This window comes from Vulpes lagopus, chromosome 6, assembly GCF_018345385.1.
Source record: "Vulpes lagopus strain Blue_001 chromosome 6, ASM1834538v1, whole genome shotgun sequence".
NCBI classification, from domain to species: Eukaryota; Metazoa; Chordata; class Mammalia; order Carnivora; family Canidae; genus Vulpes; species Vulpes lagopus.
In genome coordinates, this window is record NC_054829.1 from 98,116,559 (window position 1) to 98,134,259 (window position 17,701).

The following is a 17,701-nucleotide window of genomic DNA, read 5'->3' on the forward strand; positions in this document are numbered from 1 at the left end:
CCCTCCCTGCCTCTGGTGCTGAGGGAAAGCCCACTGCCCCCGGGCCAGGCCGGGACTCCTCCCGCCGACTTTGGCCGCAGGCTCTGCAGGCCTGGCTGGGTGCAGCCTGAGACTCTGCCTCCCCGCCCTCCTTCCTTTCCCTCTCCTTCTGCTGGAGTCGCACCTGCAGGCCACCCCGAAGCCTTCCCCTGCTTCCTCCCGCGTACCCAGCTCTGCCCGCACAGGGTTGTCTTGTTCTCCAGCACATCTCTTGCGGTGCAACACTCTCTTGGCAAACGCTCCTCAGAGGACCTGAGCAAACACAGCAGGGAAGTCGGCTTTGTCCCATGTCCTAAGGCTCCAAGTCTGAATGTAAACAAGGTGTTTGGATACACATTGATTTTCTGCCTTGGGATTCCAAAATATGCTTGGCCATTCTCCCTCTCCCTTAACTCTTCTACCGCTTCCCAGCCCTGGAGCAGGGATCAGCCAACTTTGTTGTAAAGGGCAATATAGTAAATGTTTTATGCTTACAAGTGATAAGGTCTCCGGAGCAGCTACTCAACTCTGTTACTGTAGTGTGAGAGTCACCGTAGGCCACACATAGAGGAATGGACGTGTCTATGTGCCTGTGTTTATTTAAAAAACAGGTGGCAGAGCATATTTGGCCTGTGGGCCATAGTTTGCGGACCCCTGGTCTTTCAAGTACACATCAGAGATTTCCTTTGGCTGACTTACTGAGTCATTTATTTAGACCTCTGGAAATTGAGAAGATCTTTTAAGCTAGGAAAAACAGGAGGATCTGTGTTCTGTACTGGCATCTGCTCCTTTGGAAATGCCTTGCTCTGCAGTCAGCTTTGAAGGCTCTCTTCCCTGGGGGTCTTGTGAGGGCCCTGTGATACCTGTTCCCCAGCTCTCTTTCATTTTGCATGCAAATTGCTAAGCACTCCACTTCCTATTCTAGCAAATGAAGCTTTATTTTGTTGTTGTTGTTGGTAGAAATCTTAAAAACTGAAATATAATAAGAGGATGACTGCATCTTATAAAAGCTTCTAGCAACTACAATAGGAGTCACCATGGCAACTCACATTTTTTTTGGATTAAAGCATTTTGGAGTGGGAGCTGATGAGAAAGAAAAAAAAAAGTGTATGCAGCCAATTGAGGATTTGACTTTAGCTAGAAAAATACCCCAAAGTTTTCCCAGAGGCATAGGAATTGGAGAAAAGGAAGGAGAGCTGATAAAACATCCCAGGGCTGAGAACAAACTCAGGTAGAAAGTCAGTCAATCATAAAGCCAAGTATTCTACAGTTATAGGTGAGACGGGAAGATTTTTACCTCCCTGATATGCTTAATTGGTGGTGAACATGGATATTTTGTGATTAATGTTTAAATGCTTACTGTTGTTTGATTTATGGCTCTGCTTGGGTAGTCTACTTGGATTGTACCATTCTCAAAGATAAAATTTAGACAGCAGCACTGGGCCCATTTGGATTGTATTTGGCACTAGTTTCAAACCCCAAGACAGACTGGAAGATAATGGTCTCTGTTCTTGGATGTGGGGTGGTGGCAATGTAAACCTTGGCTCTACCTCCTGAAAGAGATCTTCAACTCGGAATGGATTTCCAAGCCATCTCTCTGTCTTTTGGCATTTCACCCTGATCCTTTGTCCTTCCTTTCTTCTTCGTTTTTGCTGAGGACTCAGGCAGAGCCAAGGCTGCAAAATAAGCAATAGGTGATAAAGCTTCATTCACACAGAGCCTCTTAAGAGGATGACAGTGTGCAATACTTTTTTTTTAGATTTTTATTTATTTATTCATAAGAGACACACAGTGAGAGACATAGGCAGAGAGAGAAGCAGGCTCCCTGCAAGGAGCCAGATGCAGGACTCGATCCCAGGATCCCAGGATCACACCCTCAGCCGAAGGCAGATGCTCAACCACTGAGCCACCCAGGCATCCCAGTGTGCAATACTTTTAACAGCGCGTCTAGAGAGGTGAAGGTTAATCTTCAAACTAGTGTTAACATAGCATATAACCAATATAAATCACTAGAAATAACAACAATTGTTACAAAGTGATGGACTGAGAATGACTGCAATGACTACTACAATAATGATGAAACGTGTATCATCTCATGTGATTTTCACACCATCACCTGTAGTCGCTATTTTACAGATTAGAAAATTTAGTCTCAGGGTTTAATTCTGATGAAATGATCCAACCAAAGGGATAACGCTGACAATTCACAGAATGGAAATTGCTGGCTAGTCTGGCTTCCGATGGCTGAGACAAGTGACTAGGCTCAGGATTCTGGAGCCAGATGATCAGGGTTTGAATTTCCATTCTCATGTCTTGCATGATAAATTACTCAGTTTCCTGTGTCTGCCGCACAGGGTTACTGGGAGGATTAAGTGAGCACTGTTTGCAGAACATTCAGAACCATGTTGGGTATATGTACCACATCAGTGTTTGTAAAATAGATAAATATACCATGTTGCTTTCAGGAAGCTGAATACATTAGCTGACCTGATCTTTCCAAGCTTCATTTTCTATTTAACTTCAAAATAGAGAATAGTAATAGTACCTATGTTATAGCTGCTTACGAGACTGATTGGACTTAATGTAAAGACCTTAATACAAGGCCTGGAACTTATGAAGGGATCTATTCTCGTAGCTTTTGAAGTAGCCTTGGTTCCCTCCAAAACAGAACAAACAATATATATATGTCTGTATGTGTATATATATGTATCTACATATGTGTATATTATGTACACATATTTACTATTAGGAGTTGCCTTATACAACTATAAAGACTGAGAAGTCCAGTATCTGCAGTCAGCAAGCTGGAGAACCCAGAGAGTTAATAGTGTAGATTATAATCTGTGTCTGGGTCTAAAGGCAGAAGATTTATGTCCCAGCTCAAAGGCAGTCAAGCAGAAAACACTCCTTACTCAGCCTCTTTTTCTATTCAGGCTTCAATGAGCACCACTCATAATGGGCAGAGTGATCTGCTTTGCTCTGTTTATCAATTCAGATGTGAATTTCATCCAGAAACACTCATGCAGACACACTCAAAACTAATGTTTATATTCCTCCAAAATTCATATGTTAAATTTCTAAACCCTAAGATGATGATTTAGGGGGTGGGGACTTTTGGGAAGTGATTAGGTCATGAGGGTGAAATCCTTGTAGATGGGATTAGTGTCCTTATAAAAGAGACTGCAGAGAAAGAGCTCCCTTGTCCTTCCACCATATGAGTTTATAGCAATAAGATGGCCATATAGGAAGCAGGTCTTCAACAGACACTGAATCTGCCGATGCCTTGATCTTGGATTTCCAGCCTCCAGAACTGTGAGAAATAAATATCTGTTGTTTATAAGTCATTCACTTTATGGTACTTTTGTTATAGCAGCCCAAATAGACTATGACAGTGTTTAACCAAATACGTAGGTACTCCATGGCCCAGTCAAGCTGTTGGGCAAAATCAACCATCCACATTATTATGGTTGTTTTTACTTCTGTTGTATTGTCTTCATATGTGGAGGCAAAATCTATGCAAGTACATCAATCACACTAACATTGAATTATATACAAGTGTAAATGGTTAGCATGGAGGATAATGTGTATAATATTTAAAATTTCTTAGATCACCCATATTATTCAAAGATTAATCCGCTTGGCTGAAAAAAAATTCCAACTATATTTTAAGGACATTGGTTTTTCTAGAGAAGCATCTTGTTCAGGCATTAGACTACTAAAGAGTAGTAGATTGACTGAAAAGACAGTGGCCTCAAAATAGACCGATGTATAAACATACTAGGACCTCCTTAAGTGTTGGAATTTTAATGCATCAATTGGGCAGCAGGCTTTTCAAACTGCTAAATTAAGACAGAGTTCGTGCAACACAAAGCACCTTTGCATGTGAGGGGAACTTGTGAAACATCACAGGTGGCTTGCTAAAAAACACCCAGAGGAAATTCCTACAGCCTACTTGAGTAAGGGCTGTGCACAGCTCCCTCAACCTGCCACTAGGACTATCAACACACAGCCTTGGTAACCTGGGAAGACAAGGGGCTTGTGCCACCATGCACCCTGGCCTCTCCTCTAGCTTTCTTTCTGTCTCCTCCCCTTTTCTCTCCCTCACTTATGCTGGACTTTCTGAGTTTTATCAGTTAGCCATGCTTATCCTTAGGTTCAGGCCTGTGCGAAAGCCATTCCTTTCAGGGGGGGGCCATTCTTTCCTCACTCTTGGTTAACTGCTTTTCATCTTCTCTTAGCTAAGATAACATTTCTCCAAAGACGGTGTCTATGATGGCCCAGATACGATTAGAACCTGCTGAGAGGGATCCCTGGGTGGCGCAGCGGTTTGGCGCCTGCCTTTGGCCCAGGGCGCGATCCTGGAGATCCGGGATCGAATCCCACGTCGGGCTCCCGGTGCATGGAGCCTGCTTCTCCCTCTGCCTATGTCTCTGCCTCTCTCTCTCACTGTGTTCCTATCATAAATAAATAAAAAAAATTAAAAAAAAAAAGAACCTGCTGAGATATGGCCCAAGAGTATATATGTTCCCCCTCTTAAGCACCATCTTTCATTTAATTATTTTTCTTACTATATTTTTTAATAACTACATGTACTAAGGGCAGGATCCATTTTCACTCTATGTTCTCAGTTCTTACTGCAGTGCCTGACATATAGTAGGACCTCATTAAATAGTGTATCTAATCGAATTTAAGATGTATCGATTGTCAGACACATCAGTATTTCGTATACCTCTAGAGAATAAAAAACTTCCAATTAACTATGACATAATGCTTTTTTAATAATTGATCATTTTTATTCTATATTTATGAGAAGATGTTATTTAGTCTAATTTAGACATAGGTTTTTATCACGTTACTCTTGTACACATATGAAGAGCGTGAAATAAATTGGTTAGTACATTTCATAAATGCCTTCATTATAGAATCTGAGTCTTCTCAATTATTTATTGTATTTTTTAGTGTGGGAAAGTATACATGATGTAAAATTTAGTATCTTAACTATTTTAAAGTGGACAGTTCAGTGACATAAAGCATATTCACATTATTGTGAGATTTATTTATTTTTTTAACAGTTTATTTATATACACATGCCCTGGCAATGACAGCTCCACCATAACTGCAGCTGGCCAAAGTGATTTGAGGATGTATCCCATTTTCAGAGATGTTAAAAGTGAAACAAACAAACAAACAACAAGCATAGTATTTGCAAAATAAATACTGTTAACTGTATAAATACATGTAAGAAGGTCTAAATATATTTATGTAAATAGGCAGGTAAATAACAATAACATCTTGTGCTCAACACGTGTGTGAAAAATGAGAAGTCCTCATCTGATTGCCTATAAACAGGCTTCTTTGAGAGCTTTAGAAGTCAAGGCAGGAGTGTGGCATGATGCACTCTCCTTTTTCTCTTGTTTCCCGCCCCTCTAGGGCAGGGCAAGAAGAGAGATGGGGCTTTCACTTTTGTGGAAGAAACTTGGGTATCTCTTTCTTTTGAGATTTCATACTTTTTTTCTTCAGCATCTTACCCTTTCATTGTGATATCTGACGGAATTTATATACAATGACTTAGGGTCTTGATTCTGGTAAGGCTTTAGGACACTATAAATATTATCCAGTCAAATCTTTATTTTATAAAAGAAAAAAATTGATATCCATAGAAGTAAGAAGCAACTTTTTCATAGTGACGGGTAGACAAATATAAAGAGCACATGGAGCAGATACTCCAGTGTAAGGTCATAGGCTAAGCAGCTGGAAACCTAAACTCATGCTATGTTCATCTATAATACATCGGGCTGATTGTGTCCTCTCAAAATCCGTACCTTGAAGCCCTAATCCCTAGTACCTCAGAATGTAACTGTATTTGGATATGGGGTCTTTAAAGAGGTAATTATGATTAAATGAGGCTGCTAAGCAGACCTAGTCCAATCTAACTTATGTCTTTATAACAAAAAATTGGGATGTACAGAAAGAGATATATAGGATGTGGCAAGAAGACAATTGCAAGCCAAGGAGCAGGGACTCAATGGAAGCCAACCCTGCCAGCATCTTGATCTTGGGCTCCCAGCCTTCAGAACTATGAAAGAAATTTCTATTGTGTAAGACTCCCTATTTGTGGTATCTTGTTATGGCAGCCCTAGGAAACTAATACATCTTAATGAGGATTGAGAAGAGGGGATTCAGAAAGATAATTACAAAGGAGGAGTCCACTAGAATGTCCTCAGTAACTTACAGCAAGATTGGGTTATTAGTATAGTCCGAGACACAGGAGAAACTAAATCCTCCCTCAAACCACAATCCTCTTCATCCTGAGGCACTCAAGGAAGATATGAGCCAAAAGCAAGTCTACAACACATGGTGGTGAAACATGGTTTGGTGTGGAATGCCGTTAGAGAACTCTGGTCTGTTAGGCTAGGCAGTAGGATGAGACATTTTTTTCTTGAAGTGAAGTTGCACCTGTTTTAGCCTCTTATTGCAAGAGGACAGTATACACAAGAGAAGAAAATTATATCCTTGGCAGTTTCAGGTTTTTATTTCCTCTTGAGTATGTCTGAGCTACTTATATTTCTCTATAAAGTCATACATTTCATCAAGATTTTAAAATTTATTAGTGCCTAATTGTATGGAGTTTTCTTTTCTAATTAAAATAATACATCTTCTGTATTCTTAATAAAACTTTTCTTCATATTTTGCTTGTCCTTTCCATCTTTTTTTCTTTCCTACTCTTTACTGCCTCAAAAGAAAATTTAAATCCTTCTAGTGTATTTGGTTCCCTTGGAATCCTCAGAATACTTGCTTTTAGATGCTGCCATGGCCTTTTAACCTGTGCTGTCATGTGGGTTTCTCTGTGATATAGAGATTATGTTCTTTTCCAGCTTGTCCCTGATTCTTATGGTAGATCAGCTTTATGATCTTCTGAGTCTTCATCATTATACTCTGTCTCTTATCCTGCATTTGATACCTTTAACTTGCTTGTTGCCTCTTCCTTGAAGGGAGTAGATCTACACCTGGTGTTTATAAACAAATACAGTATATGGGTTGCCTTTGATCTCACTCTCCAGCCACTTGATTATTTGCTTTGTTGATTCCATCTTATGTGCATGATGAGAGAAGGGCAAATTGTTGCACATAGTCCATTTCTGTGCACATTTCCATTTCTGGAGTTTGATACCCTTTTTACCCAGTGCAAACTGAAGTTCAACATGTGATATCCCTTCTTGAACTCCCCCATCCTAGCTTTCTTTTGTAATGAATTGAATCAGTGCAGTAGATGAAAAAGGATAGTACTCAGAATATACTACTTCTCTGGCTCTTTTCATGCCTGTGCTTAAGACCTGTTCGGACTACCTGGCCAGTTATTTTTTGAGTGTTGTATTCTCTACATGGATATAGAAAGAGGGGTTGATGTCCTGGGGGAAGGAGAAGCTTGACAATATCATCTTGTCTGACTCAGAAAAATAGAATTCACAGAGTGGCAGGATTCACACTTGATGTTTTGGTTGGTTCATATCCTTCTTCTGAGTGGGACAGTGAAGAAATAAAAAGATATTTTTCTTTCCATTAAATAACTTTTGCAGAAAAACAGATCTGCTTTCTTTTCAGAAGAGAAGCAAAATACATGTGAGGTGATAGTTGTAATTTCCAGTCCCATTTCATCATTTTAATTCTAGTTTTAGGCAATTGTAAAAATTTTCATCCTTTTCAGTGACTTCTAAATGGCAGTCGGGTTTGTCATTTTGCTTCTGATACATTCACAGTGTCTGGGATACCTTAAGTGCTCAAAAAATAATTTATTTCATAAAATGGATGAATGTCACATTGTTACATTACTGGATTATTAGGACAATTAGCTAGAAGAAATTTTTAAGCAAAGCTTCACTATTAAGGTTAGTTTCATTAAATTCTAGTGCCATTTTTTTTTCCTACTTACTAATGTGGGTATATAACAGAAGCTAAATAAATAAATAAATAAATAAATAAATAAATACAATCTTCAAAAAAATAACAGAGGCTAATAACTTGATTTGGAATTTGATATGTAAGAAATTGTATTGAGATCAATATTTTTTTTCACAAAAATGTAGAGTGCCTATTTAGGTTGGCACTATGCCAAGGTAGAATTATTTTCAGCTAGGGATTTGGGGATGACTATATAAATATGAACAGCACAAGTTCAATATGCAAATATATTTTTATATTAATAGTAATTACAACATATGTGAAATATAAAAGAGTAACGTAAAATGTGCAATGAGATACAGATGGAGTGACATTTGAGTTATGCTATGGGTCTTTAGAGTAAATCATGAAGGCTAAGAGTTCTGAAGGATGAAGATCTAAGAGGAAGAGCATTTCTGGGTAATGTAGTAATATCCAGAGTCTAGAACAGTCAGGGAATTATATATAGTTAAATGTGATTGAAAAAAGAGGGCAAAGGATAACTGGAAGGGTTTTGAAAATACAGTTATTTATGGATCACTGAGGATAATTTTCCCTAGAATGCATGGATGGTACTAGATTCAGAAGGGTGTAGACCACAAGTTGAGTGATAATGACTAAGTAAGATATGTGAGTACAGAGCTGTGAGAACTGCATGTGGATTTGAGTTATATAATTGGGCAAAGCTTCCTTCAAGGAAATAGATTTAAAATAGTATTGGATAGGTTAGAAGAGAAAATATCTAGAGAACTATTGTGCACTTATAGAAAGAGATGTATGTATGTATGTATGTATGTATGTATGTGGTCATAAGCACGCTTGACCTAGAGTTTGAGCCATGTTGCTGCTTCACTCAGCCAGGATTTGTTTGGCATCTCTTGGAGTCATGGCTTTAAACACTGGATGAAATCCAAGAGAGGAAAAGTACAGAAATTAAAGTATAAACTAAGAATGCTTGGAGAGTATAACAAAATGAACTATCAGGAAAATTGCTGGGGAAGCATTACCACAGATTTTCAAGGACTCTGAGCAGATGTCAGAAGAGTGGTGTATTCAGGGGATGTATAAACTTAAATAGTAAATATAAATTGAAAACTCTTAGTAAGGGATATAGAAGAAGAGTAAGTCCAGGCAAGCAGGATATGAGTATTATGGTATTAAAATCATAAAGAATGGGCATTCACTCTTATTCAAAATGCAGGCTTCATCTCTAGAAACTTATATAAACCACATCATTGTATTTTATTCCTTTCCCATTTTATTCAAAATCAAATTCTACCCCTACCAATGTTGGCTTCATTTATTGCATCCCCTGCATGTGCCCTTTGGCATGATCTAGGCTTTCTAAAACTTTATTTTTTCATACTCTTATTTAGCAGTGGCATCCACTGCCATGATATCTCAACGTTTTAAATGATGATCTCTCTCTCTCTCTCTCTCTCTCTCTCTCACACACACACACACACACACAGGTAATTTTAAAATAACTTTTATATTTAAATTGGGAAATATAGTATTTTCAAGTATGCTCTTGAAATTTTATTTGTATAGGTGTTCAAATATCCTGTGGGTGGAGATATAAAAAATTGCACTGTTTTGCATATCTTTTAGTTATGCAAATAACTTGCCAGCCCAAAAGGACTACTCATGGTGCTGAGATAGTTCTCTCAAGGCTGATAGAGATTCATCATTAACCTAGTTAGTAGTTATTTGCCACTGTACACAGTGAGAGGGACCAAGGATATGATAATCTTCAGAATTTTTTCCTAATGTAATTCATGTCTGGAATTCTTTCAAGAAACACATGCACTGCATTATGACAACCACTAGGAGCCACTGCAGAATGGTCCCTTAGTTCTGTTGGAGCAGAGATGGGGGTTGGTTATCAGAGCTGCTTTTTTATCTAAGAAGTATTTAAGTTTTCTTTAAACATTTAAACAAAGAGACAGAAATATCAAGGGAAATCTTCTTGTTACCAGGCGTTAAATTAATGGGTTAATGTACTGACTTGATTCTGAGTTTCATGATAACTGGCAAAATGGAAGATAGGTTGGCTTCATATTGTTCTATAAGGGAAATAATATCAGCTCATCAGCAGAAACAAACTTCATTGACACAAATTCAGAAAGGCATCCATTGTGTCAATCTTTATATAAAGGCTGTGGGGCAACATATCTGGCAATGCTTTCAATTAGAATTTCACAGAGAACACATCTGTATCGTTCAAAGTAGAGTTTTGTGTATCTATTATCTACAAACTTTGAGGAGATAACAACAAGAATCACTCAAAGAAGGCATTTCTGCAGGACAAATGAGATGGATTCAGGAATATTACTTCCTAATGGTAGTAATGCAGGAATTAACTTTCTTAATGCAGGCTTTAGAATCTAAGGGAAATGCCTAGATAAAATGCCCATTATGTTATTTCTCCAACATATCAGGTGCTTAAAATGATCCATTCACAAATGCTCAGAACTGGCTTTGGCATTTATCTGAGGAGAGCCTGGAGTAGAGTTACTGTCAAATAAATATCATTTATTGGTTGGAATGGAAGTCTCATGCTTGACTCAGGAATTGAGGATTCTAGTGATGCTCACCTCCATCTGCCTCTGTGACACCTCTCTCTCTTGGCTTGTCACCATGGCTGTTCAATCTTGATTTTCCTTCTGCCCATCCTTTAAATGTTGGCACTTTCCACTGTTTTATTCTCACTGTGTGAACTCTCCCTGGGATAGTGTATTCACTCTCTTCAATCATCACACATGTGCTGATGATGTCTCAGTTTATATTTCCAGGGAGATATCTCTCCTGAGAGTCAAGCTTCTAATTCCTACTGCATCTCCATGTGGATAGATATACATATGTATAAATAGATATTGCCAACTCCGCCTCTTCAAAATTAAACTTACTAGATTCACTCTCACGTCTATGTTTCTTCAACTGATACCACTATTCAATTAGTCATAGAAGGGAGCCACCCATCTGGGAATCATCTAGGTAGCATCTCCTTTGCTTATTTTCATATCTTACATTATAGAATGCTGTCAATTTTCCCATCTTCTTCTTTGCAGTAATTGCCTTTGTCCAGATACTAAAAAAATTTAAATGGGCTATTTTAATAACAATCATCTTCTCCATATATATATATATATATATATATATATATATATACACACAACATTAGGCTGAAGCCCCTTAAGCATGGATCTTTATCTCATTTTTGCTTCTTGGCACTATTTCTAGTTGCTAATTATTTATTGAGTGGATGTGTAATGGGACAAAAAGTAACTGATTTATGAATGTCCCTATTTTGGGGCACCTGAGTGACTCAGTTGGTTGAGCATCTGACTAAATCTTTAAAAAAATGAATGCCTCTATTTTTCCCATTTAAAAAAAATAGGTTAGAGGCCTTGCCATTTCATTTATTCCCCTTTGTTCTACTTCTTTGGAGGTTTTTGCCTTTGCTAGGATGGTTCTTTTGTTCTTTAGGATTTTGTAATAGGGAATTAAGATAAGAAGGAGATATGGAAGGGAAGTCTTCAGGCATGCAGAAAAATTACTCAGAAAAGCTTTAGAGGAGATTTGAGAAAGTAAGTGTATTTTATGAATACAATGGATGGGACAGAGAAGAGAGTTTTCAGAATATGTTGCTGTGGTCAAGAAATCTCCCTCAAGTGTTGAGAAATACAAGTGGAAGAAGATCGGAAACATACAATTCAAAATGATTTTTGGTTGCCTAATTGTACATGTACCATGACAAAAGAGTCACAGATTCAAGGCAGATACAAACAATTAAATACATTACACATAAATGAGTGAGTGAGTGAGTGAGTGAGTGAGTGAGTGAATGAATGGGTAAGATACTGATCAGCATTGTCAACTAGATGGAGGGTATTTTATATCTACATAAGAATTATTGCAGGCTGTCCCAGGTACTGGGTCATAACCAGAGAATTTTGTGGCACTTGATTTAGAAGGGGTGGTTTTGATTTTCAAGTTTTCAAGATCAGATGATAATTATTTCATAATAGTAAAGGTGCTTTGATAGAAACGTATCCTGACGAGCCTATTAAAATAAATTTATATGTGAATGTATGCCAAAGTATTGAATAAATTGATCTCTTTGATGAGATTGCTTAATATTTTCCAATTATATTGTATTTACAAATATAATTATTTCAATTTTAATGTAGTTGGTGTGCTTTGTGAGTATGTGTATATTTTGTGATGGATAATGTTCAGCTAATATGTGTAGCTATCTTTACTGTACTTCCTATTTACAAGAGTAGAACTTATTAATTTAGCAAAGAACGGTTGCTCTAGCAGATGCCATCCAGTCACCTGGTAACTATTTAAATATATGCTGTAGATTGGGGATTTTAAAACCTAAGCTTGATTTTCACATCATTACCAATTTTTTTCGTTTCATAAGCTTATTTCCCCTTTGTGAGCAGTTTTATCAGAAAATAGCCTCAAGACAGCATTAATAGTGTATGATCAAGAGAGCAATGACAAAGAGAGAGAGAGAGAGAGAGAGAGAGAGAGAGAGAGCAATGACCCCATCAGTCACAGATGGTTCCTCTCTACAAATCTGCAGCATGATGAGGGCTTGGTAAAATAGTCCTACCACATCCTTAACTATATTCTTAATAATAATCTCACTGCGGATACCAAGCACAAATACCTGCTGAATTTATGTGTAGGATATTAAATTTAAAAACCTGGTGGTAGGGCAGCCCGGATGGCTCAGTGGTTTAGCGCCACCTTCAGCCCAGGGCCAGATCCTAGAGACCCAGGATGGAGTCCCAGTCAGGATCCCTGCATGGAACCTGCTTCTCTCTCTTGTTGTGTCTCTGCCTCTCTCTCTTTGTGTCTCTCATGAATAAATAAAATTTAAAAAAAAAATAAAAACCTGGTGGTAATATTTTGCAAGAAGAAAACTACAGTGGGAATGTCTAGCAGGGCAACTGATGTATAATTTAAGATAGTTTTTCTTTATAAAGATGGTACAGGCAACACTTTATTTTGAAGAATTAATTGGATAGTTTGACAAACATTTGGTTTCATCACTAAGGACTGGCTCTGAACTATTGATTTTAAAGTATTGCTCTATTTCTTATTCCCCTTTTCAGTTTTGGGTATTGGAGTTACTAAATCCCAAGATTGGGATCCCTACACCATTTGGACCTAGTCTGTAGCCATTAAACACATTGGTTATCGAGCATTTGAAATGTGGTGAATCTGAACTGAGATACGTTGTTTAATTGTAAAATGTACACCAAATTTCAAAGACTTCATTTGAAAAAAAAAGAATGTATTTCTTTTGTAGTTTAAAAAAAATATATATATAACATGTATGTTAAAATAATTAATTTTGTCTGTTTCCTTCTAGTTCTTGATGTGAATACCAGGAAAAATTTAAATACTTATGTGGCTTACATATTTCTGTTGAATAGCATTGCTTAAACTTAAGAAAAATTGTCATAGGATTGTGCATCTAGTGATGTAATTTGCTTAGGTGTCAGTGAATGTGTAAGCTTTAATAATTCATTTAGCTCAAAACATTCTGATTATGTGTCACCAAATATGTACCTATTAAATTCCTTTAAAATTTTTTTCTCATGAAGCTAATATGTTGAAAAAAATAATTTGCTCTTAAGTTTTTGGTGACTGAGTGACTTCTTGTTAACATAATGACATTTTTTTTTGTTAATTCCAGGAAAGTTGGTAGGCCATCTAATTTTTCAGGTATAAGGAAAGCAAAAAAATGCCAGCTTCCCTGATGGAAATGGCTTTGAACTAATGTCTGAAGACCTGGGTTAAAGCCAAAGGCTTCTTGGCCACTTACAGACTGCATTCTCCAGTAATAAATTATCTTGCTGGGAGCCAACAGTGTGTTTTTCATATCTACAAGAAGGAGAAAATTAACAATAACTTCCCAACTTATCTACAAGGTTGTTGTGGCAAATGGAATGGTAATTTCAGTAAATTTTTTTGTAAACCATTATTACATATATAAGGTATGGTTTTGTTACCTTTTACTATAGAGGCAGTAAAATTATACGTATATTTGTTTTGTTATGTTTTTTGAAGGAGAAAAATATATATGTAGTATTTATTTGGTAAAGCTCTCACAGAGCCTAACCTAAGATTTATACTTACTCTCTACCCCAGATTCTAGCTAGAGATAATGACCTTAAATATTTCTGTTTTCAGTTCTTCTGGGGCTCATTATTATAATTGTAAATAACAAACTTACATCTTTTTCTGTAGATAGTGGCTTATTGACCCCTTGCTATGAGTAAAAGGGAATTTAACTCACTAACACTACCTCCCAAGTTAAATAATCTGTATCATTCTTTAATGCTTTTATTGCTTCTCTTTTTAACCTTAAATAATATAATTAAACCCATTATTTTCTCCATTAACTTCAACAGTGTCTCTGGGTTTCTCCTTGTGTAAAATACAGGCATTAGTTTCCCTACTGCATCTCTCACCTCTCCTCTTTCTCTCATCCTGTAACTTCTTTTAACCTTGCCATGATTTTGTATCTTCTAAGCTTGAGTTCAATCTTAAATTCTAGGGCAGCCCGGGTGGCTCAGCGGTTTAGTGCTGCTTTCAGCCCAGGGTGTGATCCTGGAGACTCGGGATTGAGTCCCACGTCGGACTCTCTGCATAGAGCCTGCTACTCCCTCTCCCTCTGCTGTGTCTCTGCTTCTCTGTGTGTGTGTGTCTCTCATGAATAAATAAATAAAATATTTGAAAAAAGAAGAAAAAATAAATCTTATCTACTGAATAATTCCGAAATTGAAAACCTATGATCATATCTTAAGTTATTATGATCAGATAAAGTGTATTCGTAGCAGAATGCAGGAGCTTGCTTTCCCTCAAAGGGTCTTTGGGCATTCTTTCTCCTTGTTGACTTAAAAGTCATGCTAGGAGAGAGAAAGAAGCATGGGCTTCTAGTACTGCAAGAGGCACTTTATGTATCATGTGCTCAAAACAGTACAAGATGCACTTAAGCCATTAGAGCTTGCACTTTTATGGGAATTTTTGCCTACATGAAACTTTGCAATGTCTTCTAGAGAATAGTGGACACCTGCCTCCTTATGTCTGTAATAGGAAAGTACAGATTGTAATTGGTTATTATGGTTGTCCATCACCTTGGAATAAAAGAAGCAGGCAGATCTGTCCTTCTAAGGACAGATCCGGTTATCTATAGAGCTTGACCCTGGATTTTTTTTTAAAGATTTTATTTATTATTCACGAGAGACACAGAGAAAGAGAGAGGCAGAGACATAGGCAGAGGGAGAAGGAGGCTCCATGCAGGGAGCCTGACATGGGACTTGATCCCAGGTCTCCATGATCACGCCCTGGGCCAAAGGTGGCGCTAAACAGCTGAGCTACCCGGGCTGCCCTTGACCCTGGATTAATCAATTTTTTAAAAATCCAACTTTTTTAAGATAGAGGAAGAGTAGAGGGAGTTATCAAAAAAATCCAGGCCTTTGAAACAATTAAAGAGAGAGACACAGGTGAGTGGAGTTGAGAATCCAATGTGGATGATAGCTGGTTATTCATTAATATTAGGTTGGGTAGCAAAGGGAATTTTCTGGAAATATTTATGTATGTATGTATGTTTTAAAAGATTTTATTTATTTATTCATGGGGGTGGGTGCAGAGACACAGGCAGAGGGAGAAGCAGGCTCCATGCAGGGAGCCTGATGTGGGACTCGATCCCAGGATTCCAGGATCACACCCTGGGCTGAAGGCAGGCACTAAACTGCTGAGCCATCCAGGGATCCCCATCTGGAAATATTTAGACTAATGTTTGTATGTTATGGATGTGAGGCTTTGATTGCTTCAGTAAAATACCTTATTCATTAATCGGGCTCAGCAAGGAAGGAAATCTTTCTTGATCTTTGGCCAACACTACCTCCTAAAATGGACTAAGACATTAAGAGTAGGAAATATAATTCTGTCATTAAGTTGTTTCACTTGAAGTTTGCTATTATGAACATCAAAACCACATATATTCTTTTGGGAATATTCTTAATTGTGTGTTTTCCCTTCCTGCATTAAAAAAAAAGTGAAAAAGCAAAATTAAAAAAAATTATGGTTTGCTTCTTCCCTTAACCATTTCTTGCCCATAAAATACTCATTAGCTGAAATACATACACAGTTTCCTCAATACCTATAGAAGAAGAGGCAAAACTTTTCTAGGATACAGCTTCTATTTATGCTCCAACCTTGTATACCTATTTACTTGTCTGTATTTGTTCTTTGCTACATTTACATTTAATGTTTTGCTGTTGATGTTTTGAAGTTATGTTGTTCATGCTCAGTTTATATGCATTGTAGTAAATTATTTGCATGCATTATTTTACTAAATTCTCTCAAAACCTTAATATTGCCATTTTAGAATCAAGAGGCTAACTGGCAGAAGCTCATGTCTAACTCAGAGTTCAGCATTCATTCCACTCCAGTGCACCATACCCATCATCCACCACTTGGAGAACAAGCAATATCATATAACACTAAATGCTATGCTCATGTCCTCACTTCATCCCACCTGCTGCTATTAGCACTAAGTCAAGAAAAGCCCTTCCCTTTAAGCTATCTGTATTCTCTTGTACCAGACAGCAAATTCTTACAGGGAATTATCACTTATGATGTTTTTTTTGTAACTCGTGTGCCTAAAATAATACTTTGGACTAGTAGGTGGTAATAAAACTTTATTGATTATAATAATGATAATAACTATTAGCACTTGGTATTAATAGCTGATTTCAATTTCTATTCCCTTCCCACACACATTTCTTAAAGCTTCAACCTTTGCAATCTTCCCACACTTCTCTAACCAGTTTGACTTCAGATCCATACTTCACACTCTGAACCTCCTCAGAGTGGGAAGTGCAGCTATCAGAACTGTTCTTCTTTTTAAATGAAAATTCATGCCAATTCTAGGGAGCGGGCCAGATCCCAAAGACAGGATGTAGCTGAGGCTGAACATATTTTCTAGGATGCAAGAGTTTCATCTGATACTCTACTGAACCATAATTCTTAGGTAATAGAGGCATTGATTAAAAACTGCCTCCTGTACCACACACATGACAAACAGTGGTACTGCACTCAGCAAATAAGTGGGCTTTAGTGTAAAGCCAGAGAAAACCTCATCTGTGCCATTTCATCTATCAAATCATCTAAGCTCTTTGAGATAACTAAATGGCATTACAATGGGAGCAGCAGTGTCCTGGCTGACAGTTTTTATTTTAAATGCTTTCATTTGCTTTAGTTTTAGTTCTAAGCAAAATGCACAGTGCTTGCACTTATAATTTAGATGCAGCATTATTATGCTGTACTGCAACACTGGCGGAAGATAGCCCTTACTCTGCTAATATGCTGCCAGCACACCAAAGAAAGCTCCTACCTTTTAGCACATGTGAGCTCTCTCTCTCTCTCTCTCTCTCTCTCTCTCTCTCTCTCTCTCACACACACACACACACACACACACACACACACACAGAGGCTTGGTTTATATTTGTAAGCAAGGAAGTGCATGGATATCATGAACATCTGATCTTAGAGGAGGTTAATGAAGACCTGACTCTAATTTGAGTGAACACATAAGCTTTTGTACCCTAAGACATTGCAGACACTATCTTAAGTGTACTTAAATTGACGTGGTCCAGGACTACATTTGGCCAACAAAATATACATGTTCCAGAAATCAAACAAATCTGTATCT

General features: G+C 37.6%; 1 protein-coding gene across 1 annotated transcript in view; it reads right to left on the reverse strand.

The window, feature by feature from the left end:
* Nucleotides 1-17,701, reverse strand: part of EMCN (endomucin) — a 133,331-nt gene that overhangs the window by 12,189 nt on the left and 103,441 nt on the right. The window lies entirely within an intron of this gene.